Source organism: Candoia aspera, chromosome 1 (assembly GCF_035149785.1).
Source record: "Candoia aspera isolate rCanAsp1 chromosome 1, rCanAsp1.hap2, whole genome shotgun sequence".
Lineage (NCBI taxonomy): Eukaryota > Metazoa > Chordata > Lepidosauria > Squamata > Boidae > Candoia > Candoia aspera.
Window position 1 is genome coordinate 269,454,836 of NC_086153.1, and position 17,335 is coordinate 269,472,170.

A 17,335-nucleotide genomic window follows, 5' to 3' on the forward strand; every position below is an offset into this window, starting at 1 on the left:
GGTGGCAGGGAGCCAAGCCTTAGATGTTTGGGGCTGGATGAAAATGCCAAGATGCACAGTATGCAATAGCTGTGTTTAGTGTGGTCTTGAGAGTGCAGATTGCATCCAAGGGCTGAAGGGGAATTGCACAAACTCTGACTCTTCATTCCTGAAGGATAAAAAGAGAGCTTGTCTTTATCCCCTTTTTATAAATCCTTGAGGCTGTCTTCATGGCTCACTTGTGGTTAGCTTTTCTTCAAATATCATTGCTAAATCCTTCAAACGTGTTATTCTTTTTTTCATTTTAGAGGAAAATGCATGTTAGGGAAACCCATTGTGCAGTAGAGGCCAGAAACTGTTTGGAGAAAGAGACTATCTGGGAGATAAAACCAGGCATACCAATTTTGGGGGCTTTGTATTCCAGCAGTGGTCAGGGAAAATGCATGGTTAAAAAGCCTGCCTCGCATATCAGTTCATTTTTCTACATGTGTGCTTTTTCAGCTACTGAAACAGCAAAGTTCAAGCTTTTCCAAGGTTTCTGTTAATTCACTGAAATTGCCCTTTAGTTCAGCAGAAGGTGGGGATTTAAAGCTTCACCAAAATAAACTCTCTTTCATGCCATTTGGAAGATATCCAGATAGCCACATGGCAGACTGTGTGAGTGTGAGCAATTTTAGATGCTCCCTTCCAAGTACAGCATCATGTGGTGTGGGAACTTTGGAGAAGGCCAAGAGATACCATATGTTTGGAATGAGCCCCTTTAGAGGTGATTGGGATCAGCTCCTTGAGCTGTTAGAAACTGAATATAATCACTAGGGCTATGCAGCAATTTGTGTTAGGAGGAGAAAACTACTTTGGAGCACGTGGGGGAACTCACCTAGTACCTGTTGGCAACTCCTTATAGCAACTGTGACCTCTCCTTGGATTGGAGCTGCCATGTGATCTTGTGAAAAGACCCATTTATAGAGGGGCTGAGAGGGGCAGTGTGTGTGTCCATGCCCACTGTGAAGTACCCTTCTCCTTTCAAATCTAAAACTTCGCACAGCCCAAATAACCACACCAATTCTGAGGGGATGAGCTTTTCCTTTTTGTTTACGACCTCCCTTAAATGTATGAGCCTTATGAACTCCAAACATCATGCCTGTTGCTCAAGAAGATAGGCTAAAAAGGAAACAGAATGGGGGCAGATACAGAAACAGTTGTTTACTAATTGTAGAATTGGCTGTTGAATTATTAACAAATTAGCACCATCTTGATTTAGGATTATTTTTTGAGGGGAATGGTATTCAGAGAAAAGTAAGGCCATTGAAGAGCTGCTTTCTGGGGAAATTAATATTTCTGAAATTTTCTTTCTCATTCTGTGGATCACCATGAAAGAGCTTTAAAAGACTTGCACCAGGTCAAATGTTCAGGAGGTAGTTTATGGGCCTAGAAATTCCCCACTAATTGTGCAATGAGGCCAAATGCAAAAGAGCATCAGGTGTAAAAGGAAACCAAGGCGAATGTTTGGACCAACTATTCCCTTGGCAGATTGGAAGTTGTGGTAATGTTACTTGGAGGGAAGTTGATACAGAATGATTAGGAAGTTGCCATTAATAACAGAAAGACCAAGGTCTTCCTTTGATAGAATTGTGCCATTCTTCTGAAAATGTTGTCAATTTCTTTCCCCTTGCCATTTTTGGGGGCCAGGGAGGTGTTACATTTAATGAGAGTAAGCAATTGAGGAAAAATATCCCATTATCCCTACCCTTCGCCAAGCCTGGATAATTAGTGGAACCTTTTGCAAGAAATACCATTTGTTTCAATGTAATTGCAAAATAATTAGCTCTTATGGTGGAAGTATTAGCTGTGTTGATAGATACCATGCAGGTAATAGATGAAACATCTGCTTCAGAAAGACATGTGCCACAACACAGTTTTAATTGGCCAGGTCAGCGTTAATGACCTGCAATTAAGCGCATCAAACACTGTATTGAATATGGTAACTGCTTGTCATACCCTTGTCTTGTTGATGTGAGATGAGGAAAAATGGATTCTCTGGGGAGATTTCTTCCTGAAAGATGGCTTTTTTTTTTAATCTGCCCTTTTCAAAGTTTGAGATTGGACTTTTGAGCTTTTCTAATTAATTATATAGACTATAGTGCATATTTAATTCAAATTCTGAAGGAAACAGAGGGTGAAGGAAGGGGGAGGGGAGTAAGGGAAGATCATTCATTGAACAGTGCTTTATTGAGGAATTTCTCAACTCCCTGCTCAGTCTTATCTTTAAAGGATGAATTACTCTTTTTGGTACAGTGGAAGACAAGCATCAACTGAACTGCTTAGAATCTTAGACATGTTAAGATGTTCTTAGATCCCAGAGTAATACTAGATGTGACTACTATCCCATTCCTTTGTTTTCCTTATACCATGGAAAATGTAACCGTAGAGAGAGAGGATAAAATATAAATGCATTTATAACAGCTGTAAAGAAGATCGGAAGCCACTTCTTTGTATCTTTTTTTTTCCTTTCTCTGTCTTTTTTCTTTCATTTCTTTCCTATTTACTTGTCACTTCTTTACTTTACTTTTCTTCTTTAAATTTGTATTGTTTTTACGGTGTAAAAAACGTATTTAATAAAAAATAATTAAAAAATTTCTTCTGCCATTGTTACAACATTTATATCCTGTATCTTCAGCAAGGAGCTGAAGATTCCATACCTCCATATTTCATTCTCACAACAATCCTGCAATCTTGGTTAGGATAACATTTCACATAGCACATTAAACCCCATTTGCTCAGCCATTTTGGAATCCCCATAGCCCTGTGTTCTCTCAGTCAGCTTGTTTGATTGTACTACAGCAGTGCTGCATACTCATAGAAGAATATTTTATTGCAGAATTCAACACCATATAATAAAAAAGGGGGCCTATGTTCCATGCAACTTATGGATCTATTTAATCTCTATGGCATGGAAGCATTTTCCATCTGTTGTACATTATTTTCACAAATACTCTTAATACCATAAGAAGATGGGAAAACTCAACCACAAAACTGCCACTTGGAAAAGAACTCCAGACACTGTGCTGTATCCTGAGAACCTTGCAACTTCTATAAAAATTAAGTTTTCAGAAAAACAAATCTGTGAGTCAAGAAATGTAGATTGCCTACTGAAGGATTTTTTTTTTAATGAACTTTGCTAATTTCCCTATGAAGTAAATTATTCTTTGCAATTGTGTCAATTATGATTGAGTGGTATCTGGAGACATTTTGGGTTAAGTCTAGATTACTTGACTCAGTGCTGCTGTTACCTCAGGATGGAAATCCTAAGTTATGCAAAATCTGGAATGACAGTGAGGTTGCTAGAAGGGGTTAAATGCCTGTGTTGGGATTTTCTTTTTCTTTAGTGTCTTCTGATGGATAGATAATATCTTGTTCTTCTTGAAGTCTGTGGGATTTCAGCTTCTTAATTGTCTCTCTTTTAAAGGTCTGTTTTATGGACAAAAGGATGTGTTAACTTCTGTTCAAGAGACTTGAGTATTCTTTACTTGGGACAGGGTGGTGGGGGCATGCTTGGAAGTACCTTTTTTGTTCAAAGTGCAAGGTGAGAATACTTGAGACTGTGGGTGGTCATTCACACTTGAGAAAAAAAAAAGTAGGCTCCTCTGAATGAAGTCACTAACCTTCAACAAAAGTTGTTCTAGCCAAAGAACAACTCAACTTCCCATGAGAGGAGCTGTGTAAGAACATTATTCAGATGTTGCACTGCAGCAACCCAGAACACCAGAAAATGGAAACAGATTGCCCATACAACATCTTCCAACAAGATGGATACCGCATGACTTTATCAAAAAGTGCCTGACCACTCAACCCACTACAGCACAACCAGCACAAGCTATGAAAAGGATAACACTGCCATACATCAGAAACATCTCAGAAACAACAAACAGACTGTTACAACCACACAGCATCACCATAGCACACAAACCAACCAAAGCCCTCCAAAACATCTTAAGCAAACCAAAAGACCCAGTAGCCCAAGAAGAAAAAACAGGAGTCATCTACAACATACAGTGTAAGGACTGTAACAGCCACTAAGTAGGACAAACAGACAGAAGACTAGCAGAGCACATCCACAAACACCAGCTAGCAGTCAGAAGACACGATGAGAACTCCTTAATCTCACAACACATGGACAGACTCAGCCATGCTTTCAAGTGGGAAACTGGGAGCATCCTAGACCAAGCTAAGTTCAAAAATGCTAGGGAATTCCTGGTAGCTTGGCATTCAGACAAATCAGCCACCAATAGACACATTTACACACCATTCAAATGAGACCAATAAGAAAGTTAAGAAGGAAATAAAAAGACCAGAACATGTCCTCTTCAGCAGGCAACATCCAGATAAGCAGGGATTAACACCAGACAAACAATCTATCAGAAAACAATACCCTAATCAAGGAACTACCAAGGAGAAAACCACACTTGGATGAACACTGGCAGGGCAAGCTACGGTATATAAACAGGGAGCAAACCCCACACTCATTTGCACTGATGATGTTACCTAGTTGAGTAATGAAATGTCTGCAAGTGAACAGCCAAGCTCAGAGAACACCAAGGACTCCACATTTCAACCCTGAGTTTCATATATTCTCTTCTATTAGTAATTTGTTGTTTAAAAGTTGCCCTTGCTGTGCCCCATCCTGTTCACCTAATACATTTGGATTCAGAATCAATTCCCTTTCACTCTTTTATTCTTCTGTCCCAGGCTAATTTGGTTCATACGATTCTCATACTGTAAGAAATATGTGAGCTACATGATAAGTGGGTACACTGCTTAATAAGCATTCAAGAATGAGAAATTATCCTTTTGAATCCTACATGCTGGGTTGAAGAATTTAAAACATGAGCAGTGTAAGGAAAAATCCTTTAATCTAGTATGACTTAGCCAATTGCCTTCAAGATTGGAGGAGATGGTGTTTCCTTTTCCCATGAAACTGTCTATGGGCACAACTGTTCTTTATTATGGTTATCATTCATTTGCTATATGGTAGAAGAAACTTAGCCATTCGTAATTGCAATAGTATCTAGAAGTGTATTGGACCATTCTTTTAGTCACTATCTTTCAACAAAATTATCACCTTACCAGCCAGGTTGTTTTGATGAACTGGGGGGACATCTACAGCCCACTGTTTTATTTATAGTGTTGCTCTCTGGTTTGTGTTAAATTCACTGTATATTTGTATTTTTTTTTTCTTTTGAACGTGACTTCTAGCTTTGATTAGGATAAGCTATTTTCCTTTCATACAAAGGGAGCACAGCATGTAAAATTTACATTGTAAGTGGACAACGGCTCCTTTTCCTTCCCTCCTACCCACTCTGGGACTCATGTTTGTATAGAAAATTCCCATTTAACAAAAACCTAAAGGACAATTTCCTTCCTTTAGATCCAGGATATGCTGATAAGCTACAGATCCTAGCAACATCAGCTGTCATGACAAAATCTGCAATTCACCAATATTTGAAGGTAGAGCCAGTTTGAAGTAGTGGTTTAAGGCACAAGGCTAGAAACCAGGAGACCATGAATTCTAGTCCCACCTTAGGCATGAAGCCAGCTGGGTGACCTTGGGCCAGTCTCTCTCTCAGCCCTAGGAAGCAAGCAATGGCAAACCACTTCCAAAAATTTTCCAAGAAAACTGCAGGGACTTGGCCAGGCAGTTGCCAGGAATCAACACTGGAAGGAAGGAAAGAAGCAAGCAAGCAAGCAAGCTTGAAGGGTCATAGGATCTCTTCTTCTGCCTTAGAAGTACCCAGTGACTTCCATATATGTTGGATTATAACTCCCATTAACCCTAGCCAGCATAGAGTAACTGCAGTTGCTCACACTACCTGGGCAACTGCATTTGGGGATTCCCCCCACCCCCCACCAGTAAACTGGTAAAGCTTTGCATCTTTATGTAGAAAGATGTAGAAAATTGTTCATAAGCAAAAGAATAAAAATTGAAGCTTGCTTACTTCTGAGCAAGAGTAGATGCAATGGGAAATCCATACCAAGGAATGCTTAGGTATCATTACTGTGAGTAAGTGATATTTATTTATTTATTTATTTTCTATCCCGCCTTTATTATTTTTATAAATAGCTCAAGGTGGCGAACATACCTAATACTCCTTCCTCCTCCTATTTTCCCCACAACAACAACCCTGTGAGGTGTGTTAGGCTGATTATGCCTTTAGTTCCATAAACATACACAGGCCCAAGTTCCAGTCTGGCTGGAATCCCAAGGGGCTTCTAGGGGGGAGAATAATTCTAAGTCTAAGCCCAAACCTTAGACTTAGAAATTATTTAAAATAAAGGCACAAGGTAAAGATGTTAGAAATGACTTATTAGTCAGCTTTAATACTGCAAAAGCTCAATTTTGAAACATACAACCATTATGCTTGCTATTAATAAAAAGTACATGCCATAGGGGTTTTTTGCCCCATCCCTACCTTTGCTGCTCAGAAAGCTCCATTAGTGACCCTTACTACAAAGCAGTGTGAGTTAAAAGTCCAAGGTGTGTGTGTGTAGTTTTATGTAAAAAAAAATTGTCCTTTCCTCATGGAGAGGAAAATGTCCATGGTTAACAATTCCATATGCAGACACAGACTAAGTCTAAAAATTTCTCTCCGTTTTTCCTGTTTTACTTGCTTCCAGATGGATAGAGTAGGTTGTATCTTGAGCTGCGATGGGAACATACATTGTTCAGAAAGAGCCTTTCTAGGGCATTTCCCCAAAACTATTACAGAAGAACTATTCTGTGCAGTTTGCAAATGCTGAGATTTTATCTTTGTGTCCTAGTACTGTATGTGTGTGTGGGTGTGGGTGTGGGTGTGGAGGGGGGAAGGGTGATTCTCCTTTAAACCTGGGTTAGTCAGATGCTTGCCTCATATTTTTCCAAAGATGATTCCTGATCTTGACATGGAGGGGAATTTCCTTTTCAAGAACTACTCAATGAAAATAAAGTATGGTCCACCTGGGGAGGAATACCTTGCAATGCTCAGATTATGGCTGCTATTGGCCAGCCTTCGCCAAGCTAGCTCTGTCCATATACATTGGGATTGCAGGTCCCTGTATTGCAAATCAGAGTTTTGGGTGTTAGGTTTGGGAAGGCTCCTCTGGGATTCTGTAGAAGAGAGGCAACTTAAGTGGTTCAGTTGATTTGTTTGAATGGATTGCTTTTGTCTGTTTGTTGAAAGTATACTAATTGCATCTTTGACTTTCTAGCACTTTTCATCCTTCAAGAGAGCTTATAAAATCACACATTCTTTACTATCTTTTATAATGGACACTTGCTCTAATATGCTGCATCAGATTTTTAAATATTTGAGTGAAATCCACTGAAGCGGCTCTGCACTTCCATTAGAAGATTGGTGATAGGTAAGTTGTCAAAAATGTATAATGGTGTAACAAATGTCAGTTGGAAATGTTTACAGGGTGAAGAAACTTTCTATCATCTTTGGTGGACTTGTGAGAAGGCCAAAAATTTTGGGGATCAAATATGTGCTATTATTTAGTTCTGCCGCCTTGCTTCGGATGGCAAGGGCAACAGCTCTTCCTGGGGGTGGCTGGCGCCGTAGTGCCCTCCCCATTGAACGAGAGCTTTTCACCACAAGGATCTTACATTTATCTATTTATAATGATAGTCTGTATCGTAATTTATGTTTTATGGTTTTAATTCGTTTATTTTGTTGTAAACCGCCCAGAGTCCCCCTTTGGGGGAGATGGGCGGTGACAGAAATTTGAAACATAAATAAATAAATAATTCGAAAGATACTCCAAGTGGACTTACAAAAAAGCCCAGAACTGTTCCTCTTGGGTTTGATGGAGAAGCAGCTTGAGACAAAAAATATGGGACTTTGCTTTTATATATGATTACAGCCGCAAGACTTTTATATGCACAATGATGGAAAGATCCACAAATACCTGCAGTGGAGGACTGGATTATTAAATTGATGGATTTGGCTCAAATGGCTAAATTAAGAGCGTTAATAAGAGAAAGTACTGTTTCTGGATTTATTTCTACTTGGCAGCCACTTTTAGATTACTTGCTTGTGTTAGGGAAAAATGAAGTTTTGATATTGGGTTTTAGTGATTAATTGGTTTGTTTTGATAGAAATAATGTTACTAGAGATTAGTTAATGGTAAGAGATTATATTTGTAAATTTATTCATATCTCTATTGGGGAAAGTCGGAAGTCACTTTCTGTTTCTGTTTTCTGTCTTCTTTCACTTTTATAGTTTTTTTTTTCTTTAGTCCTATGCTCTAGCTTTCCTATACTCTATATTTTGTATTTTAACTATATTTTGAAAATTAATAAAGTTCATATATATACTGTGTGTGTGTGTGTGTGTATATATATATATATATATATATATATATAGTATAAAAAAAGAAGATTGGTGATAGGACAATTTCTTCCTTGTTTTTAGTCCCTTGTATGACCTTACAATCTACTCTGGACGCGCTGAGGAACCCTCCAGGGCAGATGTTTTGAAAGGAGAGGTTGCATCCATTATTGCAGTTATATACCATCCTGGAGTCTCATTTGATGGATGATGATGATGATGATGTGTGTGTGTGTGTTAACACAATAACTAGATAATTTTACTGCATTTTATTATAAGTTACTATTTAAGTGATTTTCAGTAATGGAAATAGCAGTAGTAAGAAAGGAGAATTAAATTATTTTTTTAACTTGATGCCTGAGAGAAAAGAGGCATTCTAGGAGAGTACTGAGGTCAATGGTACTGTTGTCAAGAAGGATCAGCAGAGTTGTACTTCTTTTTGTTTCCCACAGGAAAATACCATGCCTGAACTCAGGCTGAAATGGATTGAGATAATTGGTGTCTTGCCTTAAAAAAGTGTTATTTGTGACTCGGAAGTAGTTGATAAAACCCTCTGGATCCTTGGAGAGATTTTTCAGGAATGGGTGTAACACCACTTCCTTAAAAAATGGAGATACCATTTCATAACTTAGTAGTACTTTCACACTTCCTGGTCTGCCAAAGTAATGGGGATCTATGTTGGCACTGTCATCTGGATTACTGCAATGTTGTCTGTATGGTGCTGCCCTTGAAGACCACTTGGAAGCTATAGCTGGTCTAGAATGTGACAGTGCAAGAAGCTATGGTTGCACATTGGTATGTCCATTTAACATCACTACTGTTTAAGCTGCACTGATTACCAGTGGGCTTCCAGATGCAGTTGTAGATGCTGCTATAGAACACTATATGGTCTTTGGTCAGAATATTTGCAGGATCAACTATTTCCAACATGCTCCATATCCCATCTATTAAACAATATAATGAGACCCAGGAAGAATGTTTTTTTTTCTATTGTGCCTGCCTTGTGGAATAGCACCCTCCTTTTAGAAGGGCCCTGAAGACCTGGTTCTTCTCTCTGGCATAGGGCCACGATGTTGAGTGAGCCATTCGTCTGTGATGCGTGATTTATTGTCTCCAGCACTTGTGTCTTTGCTTATTTTATGTATTGTGATACTTTAAATTTTTGTTAGCTGCCCAGTTGGGCAGCCATATACATTGAAAAAATAAATATTGTACTTACTCCGTAGTCCACTAACAGCTTTTTGGCAAGTTGCAGGGAAATGCAGTACAATAAATATAGAGAACAATGCTCTCAGCAGCCATCAATCAGCTAATGTGGGAGCATCCAAGTTGAGCCCCACAGGAATTGCTCATCCTTGGTATAAATAATGCTGAAAACTTTTCGGGGCTTGTCTAAGATCAGTTCCAGGAATATGGATAAAATCATTTCATATACTAGCTAATAATTCCCTTCTTTTGACTGTCAGGCTGAATAATATAAATGTTAATGGAGTCACAAATCTATTTGTCTAGCTGCAACCTAAGGCTTATTCTGTATTTTCCTGCTTGCACATTTTGAAGTGTCACACACTGGGAATAGAGGAGGGCACTTTTTTTTATGGAGGAAAGCTATTATTATAACCAGTTTATATACCATGGATCTAATCTAATATACTCTGTCATCACATTAAACATTGGCCATCTTTCTCCAGTGCTAATGATATTTTCATTTGGCTGGTCAGTGTAATAAATGCTACACAGCACTGAGTAACAGCACAGCTGTTGCTGCTTTTGTTACTTAATGGCATAAATGAATTATTGGAACAGTAGTGGGGGTTAGAATAGTCTCCAACCAGTTTTATTACTCCCCGCTAAACCCCTAAATAAGATATGGTATCAACATACTCTAGGGAAGCTGAGGGTTTGCAGAAACACTAAAAATCATCTGAGGTAATGAGTTGCATCTTCCCATACCCAGTGGAATCAATTTACGTTCTCAAATGAGCATATCCATGAATTTTTTCATTAAGGCAGGAATCACCATCTCGTGGTTTCCTAGTGTTTTAATACTGTTTGACCTCTTGAAATCACATGGATGAAGCCAATTTTGTGGTATCACAATGAACTAGAAGTTGGTAATGTTGCCTTCTGCACATGATTTCCTTACCATAATGTGATTCATCTTCTGCGGTTTCTTTCTGTGCTTCAGGAAATCACGTTGAGAAAGCAACATTACCAACTTCTAGTATATGAAGGGCATCTCCAAGAAAGGGATTCACAGTCCCTCACTTACGCATAGCTGCTCTCTCTGTTATGTATGCTGCTTGCTTCAGAATGAAACAAAGCTCAGTGCAGTAGAATCAATGACTGTATAACTTGGTTCCCATGATAATTATTTACAACAGCTTTCCAGAATTCTTCTTTTTTATCCTTTCTCTTTAAGCTCAGCAGTAATGACATCTTCCTCCCCCTGTATTTTTAAAAAACTCACTGTCCTTTGAATTAATGCCTTTTAAGCAGAAAGGTCTGTTGGGAGAGTAAAAGAAAGGTGGCAGTAAAATCTTTCCATCTTTATACTGATATCAAGATTTGCTTTGGAAAGTTTATAATATAAGAGCCCATGAGAACAAAGACCATGAAACAGCAGAGTCCAATTCTGTGGCAGTGCTTTGACATTCTTGTGTGTTTTTCTTTTTTCTTCCCATTTATTCCCAACAGGGCAATGCACCATTGCCTGTAGCTTGCTGATGTAGTGCCTTCCTGTTCAATGCATGCTTACATCAGCTGGACTCGTGGAAAAGAAGAACTATTTAACCTGAAAGTCAAAGTTACCTAGCCCCCAAGATTAAGGTAAGAGATGGTAGCTCAACTTCTGCTCTTAAGCTTTTAAAGCTATTAAAGATTGTCATGGGTATGATGATGGTGCAGTTTGTATCTTCATCACATAAAATGCACCTGCTTGGAAACCTTTTAGATCTATACCCAAAGCCAGAAATAGAGGGACAGTACAGATACATGTTTATGAAAATTATACGTTACATCTCATTTATATAGACATTGTTTATTCTCAATACAACAAAAAATGCTACATTTTGCTTTACCCAACATCCGATTGATTTGGTGGGCTTTGTACATGGGGATTGTGTGGTGTTTGGAAATAGAGGAAGCCATGGGTAATGACAGTCTCTCTTTCTGCCACCCAATACTTTCTTTCTCCAAGCTGCAGGGAAGAGACAGGATCTTAGCAGATGTCTGAGCTGATCTAATAGATTTTAAATTAGGCTAAAGACCACATGAAATTAGATCTAGGGTCACATGTGGCCTAGCGGATGCAAATGGTCCTCCTCTGGACCATTTTTTGAGAGTATCTTAAAAAAGGAACTATTACCATTCTACACACTCATTTCAACTGTTTGGAAAACTCAAGGAGAACCAATGAAGTTCCATTCATCTGTGCTGGATTTCTTATTCTTTGGGTCCTTCATTCCATGTTTTTAATAATCTTTTATGAAACCTATTCATTAACCACAGCAAAAAATGTTGTCTATATTATTTTCTCTTGATTTTTCCCCGGATTCTCCTCTGGGAATTCTCTCTGTAGATATACATCATATTTGCTGTCAGTGTGGAAACATTAATGCTGCTGTTTTCAACTAAGGAAAACAGCAGGACTTTGCAATCTAATATTAACATGTATAGAATTTTTAGTACATTTAATGGTAAAATTGAAGTACCGCTTAAGATGCCTAAAGGTTAGACATTAAACAAAGTGGCATTTTTTTAGTCCTTTCTCAATAGTGATTCCAGGAGAGGTTACTTCTAGCAGCAGAGGAGGAAAGTTTTAACTATGTATTTGAAGGTGGTGTCTTCACATATTGCTGAAAATGTATGCTGTTAATATGTATCTGAAATCAGGTTGTCTTAAATGAATATTATGGTCTCAAAAGGTACTTGGGAAAAGGGGTAGTTGACTAAGAGCTCAACTTAACCAAACTTATTGGGGTTGTAGGCCATTCCCAACAGAGAAAGCATCCAGCACATTTTTCTTTCTCTTTGATCTCATCTTGTCCATGTGCAAACTGTGGGCAGAGTGGGGAGTCAGCCTCCCAATCAGGAAAAAAAGTTAGGACATATTGTGTGAATGAGGCTTGGTACAAATGGGTACTGAGAAAAAAACTTCATTTCTAAGAGCTACAGATCAGATTGATCTTGTGGCTGTTTGTGAAGTGCTACCTCCAATCTCACAGCAGGCTCCATGGGAGTGCTGTGGCCATCTTCTATGCTAGATGAAGGATTTTTTCTTTTTGTGTTAGGACTCCCAAAATAATCAGCCAACTTCACAGAAGTTTAAGAAGGATCCATGTGTTCCTTTTGAATTATCCAATAAAGCAGCCACAAACATTTTAAGAACTGAAATTTATAATCTAGAAAAACATTTCTACTGCCTTAGAATGAGCTTGTAATGATAATAATTGTAATAATTTCGTACTTTGAAAATGCATATGTGATTGGGTGGTATAGAAATATCTCAGTAAATCAATTGATATTGTCAAAAATACACTTTGTAAACTGAAATCAATCCCAAATCAAACATTTTACCTTTCAGTGGGAGAGAAGGGTACCCACATAAACCTCATGCTCTAAAGTAGATGGGATTTTAAAATACTAACTTTGGGTGGACTCAAAGTTTGATGCAATTTCAAGCCAACTAATGTTAAAACTGTGAAATACAAGCAGGCTTTGTGTATGGAAGTTGAAATGGAGATAGTTTCAGTACTTGGATTATCCAAACTGGTTAGGAATGTATTCTAAAATAGTCCTCCCCAACCTGACATTCTCCATATAGTTGGAACTACAATTTGTAGAATTCTGAGCTAACCAAAGCCTGTTCTCCGGTTTCCGGGAATTGCAAGGTTAATGCACCTAGAAGCTACCAGGTTGGGGAAGGCCAGTCAAAGCCGATAGCACCATACTTCTTGATAAAGTCAGTGAAAGTTTCTGAAGTCTGTACTTAAGCAGAGAGACCTATAGATTAAATTATTTTAAGAGATCTTCATTAAATGCCACAATCCAATATTTCTGTTCAATCTTGATCAATAATGATTTACCTCCTTTTGTTTTACAGTGTATTATTAGTGTTCAACATCAAGGTCAAATGCCTTGCAGAGGGATCAGTAGTTTGATGTTTATCTCATTTTGGTGCCCTCGTGTTCAATTTAAAAAGAGAGATTATTTCTAATAAAGCATGTATAGCAGCCTCATGATTATGTAGGCTCTGTGATATGCAAAATGTTGTATTCTGGAATTTTCAATTTTCTTCTCTAGATCATGCTTATCCAGCTGTTATGGGGGTGGCCAGTAGTTTTTACAAAATTAACTCTTTGAATTGGAAATAGTTCGTGGTGTTGTGGACATGGCCTGGCCCTGAAACCATCTCATTTCATCCAGAACACCTTATCTGGAAGACCACATACTGCTTCTGGTTTAGGGGAACGACTTCCAGAGAATTGTCAAATTGTTCCAAAGAGGACTGGACTGGCATGGTCCAGAGAAGAAATAGCCAAATGTTCTAGACTTCCCCAGAATGTTCCATTCCTAGAATGGTAGGTTTACACATATCTAGCACATATAGTTGGCAGTTCCTCTACTATTACACCCGTATAAAGCAGCTGAGATTTGCGGTGAGAACATTTGGATCATGGAGGGATTATGATTTGCTTCAGCAAAGTGAAGAGGCCGCCTGATTCACTTCAGTGAAAAAACTGGGCTGGCTTCAAATCTTTTGAGCAAGGGCTGTGAGAGAAGGCCCCTTTTAGCCCTCTTCTTCAGCGCTGGCAAAAGTGGTTCTAGGTTGGGTAGCTTTGGGACAGCTTGCAGTGTGTATGGAAGCTGAATGTCAGCCTTTCGAGGTAATCCAGACAGGAAACCAAAACCATGAGTACTAACACTACCTTTATTGTAAGATTACAGTAACAGAACCTTGCAAGTCTGAAAGCACTTCTCCCCTCCCTTGCCTTTACTTTCCAGAGAACGTCCCTTCTGAGATGCTTTCTCTACCTCTGTTCCTTCTGTGGGCTGAGATAGCTCTTGTCTGACCATTGCCCTGCCTGTGTCTCTTCCTCCTGACCCCCAGGTTTATTCTTACAGCCCATTACGCTGTCCAACCTGGATAACGTTTGGCCTGCAACAAAGACGTCCAGGCTGTGTGGCTCCAGTAATTGCTGCATGATCTTGCTGAGCTGCTCACATGAAGGTCAGGTGGCACAATTTTGGTTATGTATTGAACCTGCAGTGTGTGCCAAAGCCACCCACCCTAGAGTGCTTTCAGCCGTTGCTATGGGAGAAGGCTCCTCTCAGTCTTTTTTCAAGTGCACAGTTCTGCAAGGGAAGGCTGTAAGTGGCTAAAAAGATAACTGAGCTACAGCAGCACAACTTTGCTTAGCTTTTAGAAGTGAGGAGACTGCATTGCTTCTGGAAGCAACTTCAAGCACCTGTTCCATTTGAAGTTTCACACTGCTCTGTCTGCCTCATTTAACAGATTTCACTCAAGTTTAATCTAATTTGCTTAAAGTATGGCAAGTCCCACTGAATGAAATGGAAAATTGCAAATGGATGTGTGTAAAATTGACCTACAAGTTGGGAATGCTTGTAGGAAAGCTACATGTCGTGATTTTTTTTTTTTTTGGTGTATTTTATGCAATCTAAACACATACATGTACAAAGTGAGGTGGATTACAGAATAGATTAGCGTATTTGCTGAGTTAAATTAGCACCTTTTAATAACAGTAATAACAGTAACCTTCTGAGGACTTACCCAAGTTTAATTAAGCCTGTGAGTGACTACGTTTGCTTGGATAAGCTTTACATTGCAGTTTGAGTGCTTTGTTAAGAAATTGTATAGAATAGTGCTTTTATCTTTAAAAGATCAATCCCAAAATTTATGTTTGGGTTATCATCAAAAATTTAAGTATGGACGTGCAAAGAATATCTGCCTGTCCCACTGGATCAGATAGGGTGGGCATGCTCCAAGTCCTGTCCCTGAAATCTTGCCATCTAGTGGGTCCTCAGAAGCGTGCCTTTTCCGTGGCTACCCCTACCTTGTGGAACACTGTCCCCCTGGTGATTGGACAGGCCCCCGCCCTTTTAGCAGGCCATCAAGACCAGGCACTGGGATAGAATGAGGATATCTGGAGCTGAGTTTTGTGGGGCATCCCAAGGGGATGATTGAGGCCAGGTTTTTGTTTCATGGTTGTATGGTTTTATGGTTACTGGGTTATGTTGTTGTTGTAAGCCACCCAGAGTTATGTTTAAGATGGGCAGCCATACAAATCTTGCAGATGAATAAATAAACTAGTGTATTTTAAAAATAACCCTCCTATATACACAGAATTGATCAACATTTTCTGCAACAGTAGGTGTTGCCGCTTACAATGAAGTCACTATTGTGCTGAGCAGAATGAAGAGGACTGAAACTGCTTGAAATCATTAGGAAACTTAGCTGTTTCTAGAAGGCTTTTCAGAAATCCCTTGCAATTTAAGATAGAATGATTGCTTCGTAATAACCAGATGTGTCGGGTGCCTGCTTCCAGCTATAGAAAATGTTAACATCTGAGCTGTGCAGAACAGCTGACTCCTTTGTCTGCTGCAGAAGACATATAGTGACAGGGTGAGGTACAGGAGCAAAATAAAGGTTAGTATATAGTTAGTTTACCTGTACCTAATGGAGGAGGTGTAGGTTATGGGCCAAAGATGTATGGGGTTCTTATGAAAGCATGTATTTTTTCCTGGGTGCTGTGAGGTTCTGTTAGTTGCAGGATTATGGTTCTACCCTCATAGTTTTGCTGAAATACAGCTCTCTCCAGCCAGTGTGAGCAATATAGACCAAGAACATCTGGAGGCTGCCAGCCCCTGCTGTATGTTATTCTGGATTATCATACTTTCAAATAATGGGTACTCTGCAATAGAACTCATATAGCTCATTTAAAAAATGATAATTTGAATACTATTCCTTAGATCCCCACCTTCTTTTTCAGACTCTGCCATTTGGAAGTAGAGCTCTAAAGTGATGTGATTTGGTGGTTTCCTAGTTGTCTGAAAGCTCTTGACTCTGAAGGATTTTGCTCTGCAAGTGTGGAATCAGCCCCTCTCATTTGAATCTGCCACTTTTCTTCCCTTCAAAGCAAGGCTGCTGTAGTGTTTGAACAGCTAGGTGAAATCATTACATTCACTGACATTTTACTGTAGTTACTTGTCTAGACTGAAGTAAGTGATTTGAAAGGATGAGAAGACTTAGGGGGTCAGAAAAAGAGATTGATAAATCAATTGAGGCCAAGGACTTGTACATTCAAAACCACAGTAATGGTGGGGGGAGAAAAAAGTGGGCTGCTGAGACCGTAGCTGGTAAGGGAGATCCATTTCATATTCAGGCATTCAGTTTAGCCTGAAGAATTTATTTATGTGCTTAAAATGTATTTAGTTATTTATATGAAACTAGAACATGTAACATAGGCTGTTCATACATAATGCCAAACTAGAATTTAGGAACACGGTCTTTTTTTTCTCTTTTCTTATGCATCAAGATGAAAATTTTGGCACACTTGAAAGTCACCATTTTGTACATTTATTAGTTGTTACACATCTCAATTTTCTTGAATTTCCTCTTTTTTGCAACCAAGGATTTCTAAGCTAAAGCAAATTGTTCCATGGATGTAGAAATTCAGTACAGTCCTTTCCAGAACCAGTATTAGTCATATCTGCTGTTCAAAAAGCAGGATATCTGAAACTTGCATGATACTGATACATAAGACCTTCAATATAATATTTGCATCTGATTCATGAAATTTAAAATCAGTCCCTTGTTTACAGTTTAGTCAGCTATCCTGTGCCCAATAGATTGTCTCTAAGTGCTATTTTTTCTTCTTTAGCCTTACTGATGGGGCTTTTTACTTATCTTCCCAACAGCAAATTATATTGTTCAAAATTATTATACTTTTACCGTTTCCATAATTTCCCAG

At 38.8% G+C, this 17,335-nt stretch overlaps 1 protein-coding gene across 2 annotated transcripts in view; it reads left to right on the top strand.

Moving 5' to 3' along the window:
- The window catches only part of TSPAN18 (tetraspanin 18), a 172,587-nt gene that overhangs the window by 81,103 nt on the left and 74,149 nt on the right, over nucleotides 1–17,335 (top strand). For both annotated transcript variants that reach the window (XM_063289644.1, XM_063289645.1), the window contains exon 3: nucleotides 11,040–11,171. The gene's annotated coding sequence lies outside the window, so the exon portion shown is untranslated. The remainder of the gene's footprint in view (nucleotides 1–11,039; nucleotides 11,172–17,335) is intronic.